The sequence below is a fragment of the Hesperophylax consimilis genome, chromosome 20, assembly GCF_061612785.1.
Source record: "Hesperophylax consimilis isolate HC1 chromosome 20, BYU_Hcon_1.0, whole genome shotgun sequence".
Lineage (NCBI taxonomy): Eukaryota > Metazoa > Arthropoda > Insecta > Trichoptera > Limnephilidae > Hesperophylax > Hesperophylax consimilis.
The window spans coordinates 32,722,029-32,742,286 of NC_142855.1; the positions used below are offsets into that span (position 1 = coordinate 32,722,029).

Consider the following 20,258-nt stretch of genomic DNA (forward strand, 5'->3'; position numbering starts at 1 on the left):
CAACAAGCCGACATAACTCAGTGGTTTCAGAGCACCTGACCGGACATCACAAGGCACGGGTTCAATTCCCGTTGGCGGCATTTATTTTTACTCGGGAGATATTTTCAATTTGTTTTGATATTTCAGGCGACTAATTTTTGCTTATAGTTATTTGTTATCCTTTATGCTATACATAAAAACCTCGTCTTATAAACATTAGTTTATCATTAAAAAAATAATGATTTCTAGCTTGTTAAGGTTTCTTCTATTAGAAAAACATAATACCATATTTGTCGAAATTGACTCACCTTATTAACAACAAAATTAAAATACTAAAAAAAACAAAAAATATAATGTTACTTTGCGTGTTCAAGGAGCGACATCTCTCTTATAAAATAAACTTATACTTCTCTGAACAAGCTGGTTACCTCCTGCACGATCCAACCGGAATGTGGGCCGGCGTCGAAAAAACGGGAGAAGCGATGTTGATGATTAAAATTAAATAGGTTTGGCATTGATAGTATCAAATGAATGGTTGTTTTGAACTGTGAGTCAACATGTGATTTTTTAAACTACCCTTTCGAAAACATGAATAATTGCAGTCAGAACACGAATAATTATTTTCTTCAGAGTGGGTAAGCAAGTGACGTTTTAAAGTTCCTTTTCGAGAACATGCATAGCTACAAAAGGAACATGAAAAAGGTTTTTCCCCAGTATGGGTCACCATGTGATGTTTTAAATTTCCTTTTAGGGAACACGAATAGCTACAGTAGGAACATGCAAAGGGTTTTTCTCCAGCATGGGTTAGCATGTGAGATTTTAGATGTTTCTTTTGAGAACATGAATAGTTGCAGTCGGGACACGTAAAAGGTTTTTCTCCAGTATGGGTAAGCATGTGAACTTTTAAATATCTCTTACGAGAGCAAGAATAGCTGCAGTAGGAACATAAATAGGATTTTTCTCCAGTGTGGGTAAGAATGTGACTTTTTAAATGTGCTTTTTCAGAACACGAATAGTTGCAGTAGGGACATGAAAAAGGTTTTTCTCCAGTATGGGTAAGTATGTGACGTTTCAAATTTGACATTTTACAACATGAATAGCTGCAGTAACAGCATGAAAAAGGTTTCACCCCAGTATGAGTAAACATGTGAAATTTTAAATATTCCTTTAGAGAACATGAATAACTGCAGATGGAACATGAATAAGATTTTTCTCCGGTGTGGGTAAGCATATGGCGTTTTAAATTTTCGTTTTTAGAACATGAGTAGTTGCAGTACGAACATGAATAAGGTTTTTCTCCCGTATGGGTGCGCAAATGGCGCTCAAACGTTGTCTTATGAGAGCTGGAGTAGTTACAATAGGGACAAGAGTGTCGTTTTTCTCCAGGATGCGTCTTCCGGTTTTTCTTTAAGTCTGAAAAAATCACGAATAAAGAATTAAAGTACAGTAAATTAAATGGAAATCACCAAAAATCAAAGTAAATTTTGAACAATAGCTCTGTCATAACTTTTTTGGTCATGATAATATTGCTGATATTTCGAGTAAATTAATTTAATAACTACACTATTGATAAAACTGGTAACACAAAAGACACGACAAAAATATTTTTGGTGATCATTATGTACCTATCTACTTACAACAAATATTAATTTACTTTAGGCCTTCGCGTCGATTCACAAGTCGGTGAGGGGAAGGAATCGATATAAAAAAAATAGTAAAATTTGGAAATTTTCCGTGCAGAGCTTAGAGTACTCGGTTTATATCTATTCCATGGGCTATATATGTATCGCAACATTTTATATATATGACAGTATATTTCGAAAATGAAAATAAAAATAATGTAATGTTAATAAAAATCAAACGACGGCTTATTTTAACATTGGCAATTAAAAATGGTATTATTGTCTAAAAATAAAACAATTGCTATAAAATGATGAAATTTCCTTAATACAAATCTCCTTCTATTACATGCTTTCTATGCCCCTGATTCAAACGATGTACGATATAATCTATCTATTTAAATAAAAATTTGTTCGTTTGTTCAAAATCTTAAATCTCCGAAAGTTCTTCAACATTGCTTTGAAACTTTAAAATGACGTCATATTTGAATACGCTTGTGTTTTTTATATATGACATATAGATTTCACTTCTGACAGATAAACCATGACAGATTTTAAAACAGCGTAATCTATTGCACATACATGTTTTTTTAAACAGGGCCATCTGGTGGACGTAAAATCAACACGCGCTATTGTTACTCTATCTGCACAGACAGAATGAGCCACGGAAACGCGTGGCTAATTCTGTAATATAATAATACAATTATTACTCGTATATAATAATTAGAATGAAAGAAATAGAAATGGAATTTTTCCGATTATTTCAGTGATTGCGTTATTCGGCTGGGAATAATTTTATGCTCCATACATAGAAAGACAGCGACCGTCATTTTGACGGCAGATCACAAGTGAGTGTAAAATCATGAAATTTTGATATCATAAAAACATTAATCAATGAAATTGTGTAATTTGTTGAATAATATCGACATTTGGTACAAACATTTGATTTTTAATATGATCCTATGCACTCGCACATACTTATAAACAGTTATACATATTTTTACATTTGTTAACCTAGTAATACATACTCACTTCGTTGCTATATATATATATATATATATATAGATATAATTTTATATATATGTAGATATAATTTTACTAACTTCCTGTTTATAAATATATATATTTTTTTAATTCTTTACCCCTTACTATGTCTTATATGCAATACTTTTTTTACTCTTTTTAAATTCCTTTATATTTTAATCTTTTGATATAAAATTCACACTTAAAATATCAACTAGTTAATTTTTTCATATAAGTACATAGATTTCGTAAATTTTATTGATATATATTTTAATTGTAAACTACATATATTCTCTTAAACTATATACTCCTTATTTTCTTTAAAATTATATAATTTTTATACTTATTTTAATTTCTTCTATATTTTATACTTGATATATTATTCTAATGTACTGTAAATATAGTAAAACAGTAATAAAATCACAGTAATAAAACCACAAGACGGGCATGTTCCAAGCTTGGTAATCCAAACATACCTCATGACTGTAATATCCATGTCCCTGAATAAGGAAAGATTAAAAAAATAATAATAACAAAAAAGTGTCATTCAACGTTTGTTTAACAATTTGTATTAATTAAGCACTGATGGCTTTTATTTATCGGAAATCGACACAACTATTGCCCGCAACTAAAGTTCCTTATTGCAACTGGCCATACAAGAATACAGTTCCAGCCCTGTTCTCCAACTTTCCGGATGGTTCTAACTGTATGGTTGATTATCCTTTTAAATTAGCCTGAACCTTTATTTGAAGACTGATGGATATGCGACTTTATAGTAAAATTCATCAAGAAAACTGGGCTTACCCGCCGTTCGGTGAATTCTTTCAGAAGATTTAAAACATTCCTTTTTAAGAGCTGGGACCTCTAAAACAATTTCACTTGCTTTGCTGGTGATTCCCTCTAGATTTGAAGGCTCCGTTGAACCAATTTCACCTGTTAAGAGATAATACTAAATTAATTAAATTAACAAAATTAAACCAACAAACGTGATAAACACATCTCACAATATCATTGAAAATTTAAGTAAGGTTTTTAGCGTGATTGTATTAATGTGCTCACGGTCTCATTATGCATGTCTCAATAAGCCGTTTATAGTTAATGTCCACTTCTTTATCGAAAAGTTTTTGGGAAAAACGATTTGTATGTGGAACTCTCTAACTTCAAAATATGTATTTTTAATTCAGGCTTCTTCAAGGTCTGAACAACAGAAGTCCATACCGACGCCTTCTTCCCAGACACCCTCACAACGTTTCCCAACCGACGGGTGATATAGTTCCATGGTCTGCACACCGCGAAGGAAGGAGGCTCCCGTGAGGGGCCAGACATCTCAAAAAAAGTAAAAAATAAAAGTAACATTACCCAGCAGAAAACATCTGTAGGAAAGACATGTAGGTATGAGCATGTCGATACAACCAAGTAAAAACTAGTAGTTTTATTTTCCATTGTATTTTGCGTTTTTATAACAGATATGTACTAAAAAGACAATGAAATACCTGATTTTTTATGGGAAATGGATTCCAGGCACTCTTTTTTAATAAAAGAATAGTCTATATCGATTTCCGTAAGTATCACAGGAATACTTTCTACCGCACTTGTGCCTGGTTCTAACTTGATGGCGGTGGAATCCATGCTTTTACGTGATAGATCTGGTAATTTTGTTTCACTTTAATTTTATAATGATGTTAAAAGATTTCTTGGGAGAAGGATAGTTCGCTTTAGTGCGTGGTATACAAATACAAGAAATGAGTAAAGCCAATATAACATAACCAACAAAAAAGTGACAGCAAGCATTTGGAGATTTTTCCATAGAAATTACAGAATTAAGAAAAAATCGACTTTCTGATGAAATTCCAGTGCTGCCATTTTAAATCAACCGCAAGCAAAAAAAATTCGGGTTATGTAGGAACTGATGACTTTTATGATTATTTTCTTCAATTGTTTGTCTGTGGAAATTAAATAATATTATTATTTTAAGTTCTGCAAGAATTTTTGTTTTTATTTTTATTACTGCTGTTTCGTCCTTCAAGAATTAATAATTTTATTATTCTATTGATTTATATTAAATTTTCATTAAAAAAAAAAGAAATCTTAAAAGCAACATGTTTACCCACAGTGGAAAAAAACTAATTCGTGTCCCGACAATAATTATTTATGCTATCGGAAGAAATCTCAATAAAGTCAAATTTTATAATGTAGAAAAACCTATTTTATGTCTCGACTGCCACTATCCATGTTCAACAAAGGGGCATTTAAAAATCAATATCTTCAGCCGCTGGGGAAATAAAATTGTCTAAGTAAAATGTAGTAGATTTTAATTAAAACATTAATGTATATCGCTTTTGGACCCACAAACAAAGTTTTCTGAAAAATAAAAAAGTTTTATTGGTATAGTAAGAATACAGGGTGTATCGGCACGTACCCGACAAACTTTAACTAGCTATTCCTTAGCACATTTGGAGTAAAAAATGTTATTGGCACCTTGCGGTACGGTAACATTTTTTTAAATAAAAAATTTACTATTCATATTTTCACCACATGTCACCAATGTTTTATCCTTTATCAAAGTTTGAAAACCCGTCTGGCAATATTTTGTTCGAGTTTCGTTGAATATTGTACGTACCTACATTGGCGCGCTTTTACAATCACAACGAAATGGCACAGCACCATTTGTCTCATTTTTAACTATTATTATTTAGTGTGTACGAAAGAGCGAGGACACTTTTTGACACACTTGCTAATAACAGCTGTTGAACACGAGGAACAATTCCTATGACAGTGACGGTGTGTGGATTTTTTATTATTTTTTTGTTTTTAATTGAAAGAAAATGTTACTGGACAGCAAGGTGCCCATAACATTTTTACTCCAAATGTGCTAAGGAATAGCTGGTTAAAGTTTGTCGGGTACGTGCCGATACACCCTGTATAAGAATTAAAACTTTTGCTAGTTCTTCTGGTCTATTAAAAATGCAATTAAAACAATATTCAGACCTTCGGCACACATATGACACTCTGTTAATACATACCGTACCTTTTATTATTTTTAAATGATTAACAAATGTTTATAAGACAAGGTTTTTATGCACAGCACAAAGTATAACAAATTATTATAAGCATTAAATACTCGCTAGAAATATCCATATAAATTGAAAAAATCTCTCAGGTAAAAATCAATGCCGCCGAGGAAAATTGAACCCGCACCTTTTGATAATAACTATATATTAAGCAGCAGTTCTTAGTTCATAAAATTTTGCATAATATTTAGGATCACGCGATGAATTGTACGCTTTTTTTGATAAGATTTTTACTAAACCATTTTGAGTAATTATCATCTGTGATATAAAAAATAGGTATAAACATATTAATAGCATCGTTTAGAATAAAGTAAATGTGCTTTTCATTTCATTGATATTTTTTTCAAAATCTAAAAAGCTTATTAGCAGAAGATGAAATATTAGTATTTTTTTTAAATCTCCTTATAAAAATATGATATTTTTTAATGCTGATTGATTAGCTTATTATTAATTTCGAAACGGTAGTTTGAATGGCTTGGCGAGAACCTTCAATAAATACGAAATTAATTAAATCGTAAAATAAATGCCTTTTAGAATATTGATAAAAGTTAGATAAAAATAAAACGTAGTTTTCTTTAAAATATAAATTAATTACTTAGTTTCGTTACCTACAAAGATATTTTCGTAATATTTTCTGTACGAATAAAAAAATTATATAATTTAGATTTAAAATGGCAACACTTAGATTTCAAAATAAACTAAAGAAACATTTTCTTTTCCGTAATATCCATGGAAAAAATTATTCCCAGCGACAGCTGTCATTTTTTGTTGGTTATGTTATTTAGTTTTACTCCTCCCGTCAACTTGTTAGTCTTGGATGAAAACAATAAATTACTTCTCTCAATAAATCCTTCAACCTCATTGCAAAGTTAAAGTTAAACAAAACTACCAGATCGTAAAGTACGCAAAATCATGGATTCCATCGCCATCAAGATAGAACCAGGCACAAGTGCGGAAGAGAGTGTTCCTGTGATACTTACAGAAATCGATATAGAGTATCCTTTTATCAAAAAAGAAAATCCTGAATCCTTTTCCCAAATAAAAACAGGTATCTTGTTGTCTCTTTGTTAAATAACCGCTATACAAACGCAAAATAGAATCGAAAATATGTCTTATCTCTGTCGGCATTCTCTAACCTACAGCCGCAAGTTATTGTTGATATTATGTATTAGTAACATTTAACAGAGCGATAACAATAAAAATTAGGGCCATCGATCGGATTACAAAATGTTCTCATAAAGCTTTGAGTTTCGGATGCAAAAATAAATTATCATATTGCAGCGCCCTTGAGGTGATATCTCACAAAAGCGGCGCTATACAAATTGTCTAGTATTATTATTATATAGTAGAGAAGTAGAAAAGAGTAACTAGAACTAGTTGCGATTTTACGTCGGCAATCTATATTTTTGAAGAGAAATCACTTGAAAAGAAATTATTTTTACTGATTGTTTTTTTTGGCTTGATATTGGTTTGTATTGGACCGAGGAGTAAATATCGAAGATAAAAACTGGGAAAAAAATTCAGGTCCCTGTTTTCTATATTCATATAATTTAACTGCACTGTTTTTGATAAAGTATTTGAGACATTCCCCGAAGACAAGAGACGGGACTCTAAATTCTTTTGGTATTGGATGGTGGGTACTTTTTTTACGGTTTTTCGTGAGTATAATACAATTGATTTTGAGACATTATACAATTGTTGAAGGTCTATAAATATTGTGGAATTTGAACTGTTATAATCCGTTGGAATAGGTTATCACAGTATGGTTGTAAAATCCATGTAATCGATCGTAAACTAAAATCTCATATATAAATTGTGTGTTTGATAGTTGTATGAAAGGCAGATCTCTACGCAGCTGTTTAAATAGTCGGAGAAAAATTCGGAAGATAAGTTTGGTTCTTAATAAACTATAAGTCTAAGATCGTTAATAAGTTTTATTCAAGTATTTATATCTTTATGAAAGTGATTTGAAGTATTTTGTAATAATACCGTTTTTTTAGCGGGTGCGATGTACTGAAAAATTAAATTCAATTTTGAGTTTTTTTAATGTTAGACATTTTATTTATCTTCCGACCTTAAAATTTTATTTTTGGAGGAATTTATTTTAATGCAGCGATTAAGAAACAAATATTAATACCTGGAGGTGCTCAATAATATTTTAAAACCCGCTCCCTCCCAATAGTTGATATTGCAATCCTTTTTCATGCATAAAATTTGCTTATCGGTTTCAATTTTTTACGGTTGCTATGTTATTTTTGAAGATTAACCCTCAGGCATATTATCTGTTACGTTTCTTAAAAAAACTTTCGAATGACAGGGAATTTGCGTGTATTTCTGCTTTGTAATAAAATACTAATAAATTTATCATCACTGAAAGTATCAGAAACTGAAAACCATTTTTGAAAGTTGATGAAATATGCTTTCAAATTTTATCATTGAAGTTAACGTATTATTTTTTAAATATTAAAATTTGAATGCGAACACAAAAAGTTTTAAAATTGGCTCACTTTACATTTTCCGACAAAAAATTAACTTAGAACTGATAACGAAAAAAACACATATTTTTATAGTCAAATGTATTATAAACATTATTGTCACCTCCATTTTTTATCGTTTTAGACAAAAATATTTGATGAAAAAATTACAAATTTTCATAAATTTATCTGAAATTGTGATCGGAACCTTTGGTTACATTTTAAAAATTATGCGGTTAATTTCTATATTTTAATATTCAGAGTATTATTTTTTCTTTCTGAAACTGTTTAGATCATATTTTTCACCATTATAGTAAGGGAGATACAATGCTTTCCATGAGACCATTAAAAAATTATGATCTTTTCAAAAAGCGATAAAATAATATCTACCGGTACTAGATGTTGCTTCGCTAAACCGAACAAATAAGCCTAAACACAGAAAAGGTGTAAAGATACACGGGCAAAAGGTGGATATGATAAGGTTTGCTGACGATATTGCTTTGGTTGCTGAAAGCGAAGAAGAACTGCAAGAGGCCTTAACAACCATGCAAAGCATTCTTCAAAACAACTACAACATGAAGATAAATAAAGACAAAACAAAGCTGCTGACTGTAGGCCGAATGCAACATCAGATGAGAGTAGAGATGTCAGGAGTTCCACTAAAGAACACCAAGGAGTTTGTCTACCTCGGGAGCAAAATAACATGGGACGGTCGGTCTAAGAGCGAGGTTGACAGCCGTATACATCAGGCTAGGCTTGCATTCAATAAAAGGTCGAAAATATTAGAATCCAATAATATAGACCTAAAACTGAGAATACTCCTCATCAAGACCTATGTATGGAGTATCTTGATGTACGGCTGCGAAACATGGTGCCTATCCGAAAGAGATAAACGGAGACTAGAGGCTTTTGAGATGTGGTCCTATAGAAGACTGTTAGGAATTTCCTGGAGAGACCATGTTTCAAATGAGGAGGTCCTCCAAAGAATCGAAGGCGGAAGGCACCTGCTCAGGACCTTGTCCGAAAGGCGTGCAAGATGGATCGGCCATGATATACGACAAGAAGGCCTCTTGCATGTCATAATAAAGGGTATGACCGAGGGGACCAACTCTAGGGGACGCCCACGCCGAGAGTACCTGGAGGACCTGCTGGTGGACGTGCGCTGCTCATCATATGCAGAAGTCAAAAGAGCCGCACAAGACAGGGAAGAATGGAAGAGGAGATTAGATGAAATTGCTGCAAACCAATCCCAGAATTGAAACCAGAGAGAGAAAAGCCTGAAAGGAAAGTGGAAACATTGAAAGAACTTGAATCGTTCTAGTGAAAAAAATTAAATTCTTACTCTGTGAAAGTGACGAACATTTTTCTGTGTGCATTTCTCGGTGTGTCTTGGCGTACTAACGTATTTTTGTTGTGTTATTCCAGGTAGAGTTTGTGTGGAGACTGCTTCAATCAAGTCAGAACCAAAACCGCAAGAAGAATATGGAAGGGTAAATCCTTCTACGGTAATTAACGTAGATCACTCTGATGTTAAAGCGGATTGCTTAGAAAACTCTGGAAAGATTACCCAGATAGCAGGTAAAACCGATCTTTTCCTGTTTCTTAAATTCATAAATCTTGCTAATTGATGTATTAATTTTAGCATTTTTTTTAAACATCTGTACTAATAATTTATCCGTAATATTTTTCAGACTTGTTGAGAAACCTGAAGACGTATCCCGGGGTAAATAAATTCTCTTGTTCCCATTGTAAATTCTCTTGTTCTATAAGGTCGAAATTAGAAAGACATTTTCGCACTCATAGTGGGGAAAAACCTTTTTCATGTTCCGACTGTAACTATTCGTTTTCTCAAAAGGAACATTTGAAGATACACATGCTTACCCACAGAGGAGAAAAACCGTTTTCATGTTCTTACTGTAGCTATTCGTGTTCGCAAAGGGGAGGTTTGGACCGTCACATGCTAACTCACAGTAGAGAAAAACCATTTTCATGTTCCAACTGTAATTATTCATGTTCACTGAAAGGAAATTTGAAGAAACACATACTGACGCACAGTGGAGAAAAACCTTTCTCTTGTCCCGACTGCAGCTATACATGTTCACGAAATGGAAATTTGAGGACTCACATGCTGACTCACAGTGGAAAAAAACCTTTCTCATGTCTCGTCTGCAAGTATTCATGCTCTACCAAAGGGAATCTTAAGACTCATATGTTTACTCACACTGGAGAGAAACGCTTTTCATGTTCTGATTGCAATTATGCATGTTCTACAAAGAGATATCTAAAAAATCACATGTTTACCCATAGTGGTGAAAAACCTTTTTCATGTCCTGACTGCAGCTATTCGTTCTCTCAAAAAGGAGGTTTGAAATGTCACATGCTGATTCACCGCGGAGAAAAAACTTTTTCATGTCCCAACTGTAAATATACAAGTTCCCGAAAAGGAAATTTGAAGACACACATGCTGACTCACGGTGGTGAAAAACCTTTTTCATGTTCCAAATGTAACTATTCAAGTTCACGAAAGGGAGATTTGAAGAGCCACATTCTGACTCACCGTGGAGACGAAAAAATTTCTTGTCCCGACTGCAAACTTAGTTCACGAAATGAAAATTTGAAGACACATGCAGACTCACTCACGCAGTAGAATTTTTTTTCATGTTCCGACTACAACCATTCAAGCACACAAAATAAAATCTGAAAAGACGTATTTTTATGTAGGGTACCGTCAAAATACGTTTCAAACAGTGTGCTCGCCATACGATCGCTCTACAAAAATTATATTCATTCGCAGCTTTCCTTACATATTGACCAAACAATGTTTTGGTTGACGTTTACCCGTAGAACAAAATCTACTTTATGTAAGTTTAAAGGGTCCCGTTATATTTATTTTTGAGGTTTTGAACCTCTGTGAAGTGACAGACGTGAGGTGTTTTGTAAGTAATGTCTCCGATGCAAACCGTCAATCAAAAATATTGAAATAGCAGAAGAAATTAAATACTTGGGAATCATAATCGATAACAAATTAAAACTTAACATAGCTTTGAAATATTAAGTAATACAATAACTTTTTAAGTAGGATAAAGATTGAATTAGACCTTACAAAAAGGAAATCAGCCTACAACAAGACTTTAGAATCCCACCTGAATTACTGGACAAGTGTAATTTTTCCGAGCAATAAAACACAAGTTAACATAACGGCAATAATTCAGAACAGAGGTATAAGGTCTATATAATGCTGTAGCAGATATACTAGTATAAAGACGATGCAACTCCAACACAATATTCTAAAATGATTTTTTTTTGTTTTAAACAATGCGGTCGACGTATATAATAAAATGAAGTGGTTTAAAACAAAAAAAAAACTTTTTCATTTTATATAATGTCAAGTAACAAAGTGTTTGCTTTTTTCGATAATTTAACAATATGGTACGTGTGTTGCAACGTTTAGTCTCTAATACTTAAGTATTTATATTTAAATTGTACAATAAAATGTTTCCAGATTATGTGTTATTAAGTTTTATTATTATTAGTACAGTCCATGGCTATCCTACGAGAAGCTGTAAAGATTTTAGGCTTCCTATAAAAAAAATCATCGAAAATACGAAACAATATTTATTATAAAGTTCTTTAATTGTTCAATGAACCTCCTTTAAATGTTAAGGAAGGTTTAATTTTTACAGTTTTCATGGGTTATGTCTCAATTTTGTGAAATTCAAATGTGAGAAAATCAAATAGAATATTATTGTAGTAGTTTTAGAATAGAAATATGCTAGATTTAAAATATAAAATTTTAAAGCTAAATAAAATGTAACAATTATATATTGTGTGTATTATTTATTTATGCCTATTAAAAAGGCTTTCACATATACATAGTTTATACAACATATACAATCAATAGAAACAGTGGTTTATTTATTCATTTTTTATTAATACCCCAAACTAAGCAATTGCCCGTATTATGGTGGTAACATAAATAAGAAAATATAATAAGAAATCATAAGAACATATAAAAACATTTAAAATAACATATTAAAACAATTTTACAATGTTGTACACATATCGTTACACAAATCGTAAAACAAAAATAATAAATAAATATACAATAATAGGGATAAAGTCGGAATTAAACTAATATATAGACAAGTTATATAACAAACAAATTGGCTTAGATATAGTAAATTTGCATTCCTTCAGTAATATTTCTGGAATATCATCAGGACCAGTGCTTGTTTTGTTGTGGAGATTTTTTAAGAAGTTAAAGACATCTATGAGTGTGATTTGGCAATTATTTAAATCAATAGTATTAGTATAGTTGAGTGGAGGGATTAATGACGAGGAAAGAGTGTTTATGTCTTCAGTTGTTTTTAATTTATTGTTAGTAGTGTATTGTCAACTTATGAAGTAATTTGAAGAAAGAAAATGACGTTAGTATATGATATATAATCGGTCCAAGCACTGTACCTTGGGGGATTCCGAAGTCTTATATCTGGGTCTTTATCACTATTAGCCTAATTGAAGTTTACGACGTGCGGACGATTTTTTTCGAAGAGTTGTAAATCCATTTAATCGCATTGCCTTTATATTGTTCAATTTTCTAAGCAGAATCTCTTGGGATTATTCATCAAAAGCCTTTCTGACATTTATAAATATTATTTACACTTTTAAATAACGATTCGTAAACGTAAGAATTTAATTTTAATTTTATGTATCGTTGGGTTACTGTTAACAGTTGGTAACTGCCAAAAATTTGTTTTTGAGTAAACGCAATTTTAAAGATTGACCTTCACTAAAATCGGGGTTTCTGGCAATATTTTTATGTTTAATTTTTAATAAACGATGATAGTATGTATCATAAACAAATAAATTATTTATCTTCAGAATCATATGCGAAAGTGGATTTTAAGTCTTAGGTCAAGAACGTACACGCTTTTGGCTGCCAACGTTTAAACAAAAATCTCATGTATGTAAATTGTTTTTTTCATTGAACCACCAAAATACACCTTCCATCTTTACCGCATTTAGATGATTCATCTGTCAAAAATTAAACTGATTAACGTGTTCTGTTCCCACTGATATTGTCCATTGGTAGGCAAGCCAATAGCATTTCAACTATTATGTGGAAAGTTTCAAAAAGATGATATCATTCTCTATTATAGAAGAGTTTGTTTCAATAGTTGATATCACAGACATAGGAATTAATGGACGAGAAGATAAGGGCGAGGGGTAAAATCAACTGTTGAAGAACGAAGGGAGTAAGGCTGACTGTGATTCGTCAATAAATAAATCTGACAGTAAATAGGCATCTCGCATTATAATATCACCATTTACTTCTTAAAAGTAAAATCTGCGTTTGAATGAATAGACATTTTTACATGGGAGCGCAAATTACTCGCCACGTTATGAACTAATTTGCGAAGTCCAAATTCGGCAAAGTAAGGCAGCTTCTATTTTCAGAGTCGTAGTTAGTTTCAGAGTATTTAGTTAAGACACTTTTACAAATGTCTCATAATTTACTTACCCCAGTAAACAACGATGAGCACACTTGAGAATCGCTACATTGTGATGTGATAGTATATGTTTCTACAACTGATCCATATTATACGATGTGAATATGCTTAAAATAAAGTAAAATAATGCTTATATATGGAATGTAATACGAAAATTGGGTTTATTCTCTTTTTCACATCTATTTTTACAAGTTTTCATAGCACAACTCAACATTTTGCCGTGTTATTTCGTAAAATGAACCGATGATGCCTCGACCATAGTTCGCACAAGAATGATGACGTCACGTTTTCAAATTTCACTTGAGGCCATATGCGAGCCCAGCCGGCTCAATGGAACCGGTATGGGGAGTGGGGATAATACGCTTTTAATCACTTAGGGCAGGTCTACTAATATTCATATGTCTATGGTTGATATCCTAAAATTTAAGGTTTTCAAAGTAAAAAAAATATTTTGGTTTTTAAACATTCAGAGACCTGCTATTTAATAATAATAATTACAAAGTTACAGGAACATTTAAAAAATAATGTTTTTAATTGCCGTGTCACGGGCATTCTTATTTTTGTAAACTTCACGTTTTTGATCCTAAAGACAGGAAATTGACAGGTAAGGGATTGCTTGACGAGATATTCCCGAAGGTACATTGTGTTTCGTACTAAGTAATATGTTTTGATAAGCATTTGGGATTACTCAATTATTATTTGGTACCTAATTGTCAAATGTTGGTTTTGTTAGGATTTAGATATAAGCTATTTGATTTGGATATTATCTACCGAAGAAGCTGAAAGTATTGTAGAAGAACAATAATTATTTTTTTAGGTTACCATTTACGAAGCCAGTATTTTGTATTTATGACATTTTAACATTATTCATAATATGTTTGTTGTGAATCATTGCCAGTATTAAAACATGGTATTATTGTCCATTAATTAAAAATGAAGTTCTTACCTACCTAAATGTTGCCACATCAACCACCCCCTTACGGCGACAAAAACACTGCCTCTGTCCGGAGCTATTGCTCCCGTTGAACTCCGAACGATTAAATCAATTAATCAATCAAATCTTTTGATGTTTCAATTAAATTATTTCCATCAAGAAAATGTTTCGTTCCTGCCCATAACTATACACAACATTAATTTGTTCGTTGATTTAAAATTATAATATTGGAATTTCATCACAAATCAATTTTATGTCTTAATTCTGTAATTTCTATGGATACATGTCCGCATGCTTGCTGTCACTTTTCTGTTGGTTATGTTATTTTGGCTGTACGCGTTGCGTGGATTTGAACGACTTGAACGAAAACAATTCTTCCTTATCTCAAGAAATCCTTCAACCTCAGCACAAAGTTAAAGTAAAACAGAACTTCCAGATCCTTACGTAAAACTATGGATTCCACCTCCATCAAGTTAGAACCAGGCACAAGTGTTCCTGTGATACTTACGGAGATCGATATAGACAATCCCTTTGTCAAAAATGAATGTCCGCAATTCATTTCTGAAAACAGTTCAGGTATTTTGTTTTTCTTTTTTGTTACATTACTGTTATAGAGACGCAAATAATATTCTAAAAATTAAAAAAAAATGTTTTTTGCTTGGCTGTATCGGCATGTTCATACCTACATCAACTCTTACATAGTATCACATCACAATTACTGCAACGGCTTTTTTGCCAGATTTTTTGTATTTAATTCAGCGGCACGGCTCATAACCGGGGTAACCAAATATTTGCGCATTTCGGAACACCTTCGTAACCTTCACTGGCTTAAGTGCCCTGAAAGAATCATACATATTGTATATAAATAAATCATGAAAGATAATACAAATTGTTCTGGATGGTGTTTAAATCCATCAATCAAATGGCCCCACCCTACATCTCTGAACTATGCGTCACGGAAAACACTGGTCTGAGGCAGTCAACTCTTAGATCAGCAACATCATCAGCTGTAGGCAGACTGATGGAACCTAAGCGCAAGCTAAATACTATGTTTGAAGATCTCGCTTTCGAGTATCTGGGCCGAAGTTTTCGTATAAACTTCCCCGGGAACTAAGATCATACCATTAAATTAAACATACCTGCCTGAGTAGCATTCTTGTATACATCTTTATGGATTATCTATTATTATTATTTGTATACATCTTTATGGATTGATAATATTCGAACCTTTGCTACACAATTTGTCTCAAACCGAGTGACGAATCAAATTTAGGAAGATAAATTCTAATCGAATCCATGTACCGCCTAACATAAACTTTGCTTTTCCTCTCCTGAACATGCACATCAAAGAACACATATATATTTTTTTTTATATTAACTTCACACAAGAGGCCCTGAAGAAAATAATTTCCCTCATGGCCTATGTCATCTTTGGGGATGCTGTGTGGAGGGTATTTTTGTGGAGAGGAAGGAGTGAACATGGGTCTTGAAGAGTCCCATGTTGTAGGAGGGAGGAAACACAGAGGCCGGCAGTTCGTTCCACAGCCGAGCTGTTGAACTTAAGAACGAATCGTAGAAGCGACCCGTTCTCATGTGACAAATGTCAACCGTGTACAAATGTTGGGCGCGCGTTTGGCGTGTATCCCGACTATGCACCGGTGCCGAAGGGATCAATGACGCTAGTTCCTCAGAGCATCTTCCATTGTAATACCGATAGAACAAGGACAGCATACCTACCTGACGCCTGTGCTCTAAATATTGCAGTCCTCTTGTTAAGATTGGGGAATCTATCAAACGGACCGCCCGTTTTATATATATATACATATTTATATAAATACCGGAATTAATAATGGCTTTTCCAATTACTCGTGTTCCAGTTAGGTCCCCTGCATGATAACTGTATCTTAATTTTTATCATAAACGATAAACAGTTTTAATCTCAAATGACCCGCCAGGAAAGTTTGGTCCTGTATACTATCTGCCTGTACAAAATATAAAGAAATAACAATATATACATTCTAACGCATCATCCACGTTCATTTCTCAAATGCATTGTACATATAGTTTTGTATTAGTGATCGACGAACCGGTGAATGCAATCTGTTACCTGTAAGTTGATAATAGTTTGACTGTGATTAGTAATAAGATAGATAGAACACCCTTGAGGTAATTTTGCCTTGAGGTCGTATATACACTATTCTGCTAGGTCAAGAGACACCTCACGAAAGCCCCCATTCCTGTGCAGTATGTAGAAGTTGGAACTATACCACCCCTCGGTTGGGCAACGTTGTGAGGGGGTCAGGGAAGAAGCCCTCGGTAGGGTCTGTTATTCAAACCGTGAAGAGTCCTGTATTAAAGGTAGAGAGTTCCACATACGAACTTTTTTTCACAACAACGAGTCGGTTGAACGTTTCAATGAAGTAGATATTAACCATGAACGGCTTAGAGGGGCATACACAATGCATATTGATAAAATCGTGCTAAAAATCTAACTTAAAATTTCAATGAAATTTTTGTATTGTGTCATCCAGTTTTTTGCTTCCATTTTATTAGTATGTATTTTCTCTTAGCAGGTGAAATGGTTCCAACGGAGCCTTCGAAACTAGAGGGAGTCGCCATCAACGCAAGTGAAATTGTTATCGAGGTCCCTGCTTTTAAAAAGGAATGTATTATTCAAAATTACCAAACAGCGGGTAAGCCCAATTTCCTTGATATATTTTAATGTATACTCATATATCCTGTTCTCTTCAAATTAAGGTTTAGGATTATATAAATGGATAGTCTACCAGAATGTTAAAACCACCCGGAAAGTTGGCGGACAGGGCTGGAACTGCATTCTTGGATGGATTTTATTTTTTTGTTTATTTTAATTTAGTTATAAAATTACTTTTTTATATCTAGTATAAACCTTTTAACTTATTTCTATAAAATTAAGGACACTTTACAATACATCTAAAACTTATTCATTATCTTATTTAGGCCTAACCCACGAAAAGCAACAAGGCTTTTAGCTTCTTTAACATCTGTCGGTAATTCATTAAAAATATCCTTTAAAATAGAGATTATTTTGGGTTCGTTAAATTTTTGCTCTAAATATTAACCTTATTCTACAACAAAACTGTTTTGATTTATTCATCTTTTTATATTTAACTGGCTGACCTGTACCCGTTGCTGGGGGTTATCCTTATACCATAGATAGACATATACCATCCCGGACTTTTCTTTAGGCTCTTTTAATAAATAAAATTCAGTAGTACATTATTTTGATGTATCTCATATAAGGTTTAGCAAGCGTTAAAAATGTAGTGCCCGAAAACTTATTTTTACGACTTGATTATAAAACATCGATTTTTCTATACATTTTATAAATAAAATATGCATTTATTATATCTGTAAACCTTCCGGAAAATTTTTTCTAATTGATAGTGAAGACCGTATCAAAATCCGTTGCGTAGTTTAGAAGAACTAAGCGCTCAAACAGACAGACGTGGATAGCGCATTTATTTTATACTATTGAGAGATTATATCCGAAATTTCATAATTTTACACTCACTGTCATTCCATAAAAATATTCAGAAACGAATAACGCAATCGCCGCAAGAATCTGATAACTTTTTCCATTGTAACCACCACTTAAGTGGTACTTTGCACATATTATGCTGTTCAACGTTTTTCATCTACATGGAAAATATATCTAACAGACTAAGATCCATGTTAGAAAAAGTTTGTTAGCAGAAATGTATTATTCTGTATATTTGTACTATCATGGTATGATAACACCGGTGGATCGCACAATAACACCTTAATCTTACTAACGTAGTTATCACCTTTAGGCAAAATGCACACTTAATACTATCAGAAAAAGAAGTTTAATTTACATTCGTCTTTAGGTATTCATTAACATATCACCTTTAGGCAAAATGCACTCGGAATACTATCAGAAAATAAGTTCTAATTTATTCATCTTTAAGTATTCATAAACATATCACCATTAGCCAAAATACACTCGGAATACTATAAGAAAAAGAGGTTTAATTTACATTCGTCTTTAGGTGTTCATAAAAATATCACCTTTAGCCAAAATGCATTCGAAATACAATCAGAAAAAGAGGTCTAATTTACATTCGTCTTTAGGTACGTATGTACCTAGGATCTCCACTGTTAAGAGATTCTGTTAACTCTTGACAGGCCAACATGCCAAACAAAACGTCTGTAACCATGTGGGTCTTCCGACGACCCCATGATTTTTCTTATGGGCCCTTAAACTATAGAAATCCCAATTATTCAGTCAATTATTAATGGTAATTTATGTATTTGCGAATGAATACGTAAAATACTAAAATCAAGTGTCAAGTATTTAAGCTAATATAAGGAGGATAGTAATGTTGGGTACTACCTACTCCTCCACTTGGCTGCGGGATAGTTAACATCTGGTATTTCAACAAATCATAAAATAATTGTTTAACTGTGCACGCACGTTGTCAAGTGCGGTGGGAAGTACATTTTTATTTTAAATAACTAACCCCTTTAAATTAGAGGAAATGTTATAAAAAAGGGGGAATAATTACAATAGATATTGTGACTAATTTTGAAATGGTAAGCTTTCGTTTTTATTTGGGATTTGTAGATAACGCTTCAGTAATGGGTCGATATTAGCTTTGCAGTACAGTCATTAAAGCATACAGTAAGTACTTCTTGTTGTAAATTTGGAAGATTTATTGTTTTGCCAAGTTAAAATAGACAAAAGCTAAGGGGTTCGGAAAGAAGGTAGGCAGTTAAGCTTATCAGTCAATGCATCCGAACCAAACACACACAATAACATGAATAAGGTGACATTATTTTAATACTATAATTCATAACATAGAAGTAAGATACTGTGTTCATAAAATAACATTTTATTTTAAGAATTTGACCTTACTTAACGCAAATATGAGAGAAATATATTGTGTTTTTATCGTTATCTTAAAGTAAGAAATAGCATTAAAAATATAAATCTTAGGACTCAGTTGTTTGTATAGATATTATCGCGTTATGGAAGCAACAGTGTATAGATACCGTATTGAAGGAATCATTTCTAGAATTATGGGATACGGAGTAAACAGTTATGGGCTTTAAAACCTGCACAGAAAAGTTGTGTTCGCTATGGTTTGCAGCGAAGTGATTGTGGGACTTTTCTGCGCATGGTCCCTTCTCCTTAACGACCTATATGATGATGAGCTAGAGTAAAAATAAGATTTTTGAAGTCGATGGGTAAAAATATAAATAATCATTCGATATTTTTATCATATCCCTTATGTTGCTAGTGTTATCAACCATTATTAGTTAGTTTGCTAGAAATTCCAGTAGAATTTAATTTGTAAAGTTTTGCTAAGTTTTCAAAATGTACGTAGTTTTTTAGTGATTTCCCTTTACTATGCCTATATTTAATAAGCTTTATCCCTAATATTTTTTCAGGGTTAATGACAAACTTGAAGAAGCGTCCTGGGAAAAAGCGACACTCTTGTAACTATTGTTACTACTCCAGCACTCATAAGTCAACGTTCGAACAACACGTGCTCACTCACACTGGAGAAAAACCCTTTTCATGTTCCATCTGTACGTATTCATGTTCTCGAAAGGGAACTATCAAACATCACATGCTTACCCAT

At 32.7% G+C, this 20,258-nt stretch overlaps 3 long non-coding RNA genes across 3 annotated transcripts; 2 read left to right on the forward strand and 1 right to left on the reverse strand.

Moving 5' to 3' along the window:
* Window positions 1-1,258: 1,258 nt before the first annotated feature.
* On the reverse strand, window positions 1,259-4,227 carry LOC149414568 (uncharacterized). The gene is made up of 3 exons (XR_016304018.1): window positions 4,115-4,227; window positions 3,426-3,554; window positions 1,259-1,392 (listed from the first exon to the last, which is right to left on the reverse strand). It is a non-coding gene; the product is annotated as an uncharacterized LOC149414568 (long non-coding RNA).
* A 2,209-nt stretch (window positions 4,228-6,436) lies between these two features.
* Window positions 6,437-10,041, forward strand: LOC149414569 (uncharacterized). The gene is made up of 3 exons (XR_016304007.1): window positions 6,437-6,740; window positions 9,592-9,744; window positions 9,858-10,041. It is a non-coding gene; the product is annotated as an uncharacterized LOC149414569 (long non-coding RNA).
* A 4,895-nt stretch (window positions 10,042-14,936) lies between these two features.
* Window positions 14,937-20,258, forward strand: LOC149414570 (uncharacterized). Its single transcript, XR_016304003.1, has 3 exons — window positions 14,937-15,186; window positions 17,181-17,303; window positions 20,065-20,258. It is a non-coding gene; the product is annotated as an uncharacterized LOC149414570 (long non-coding RNA).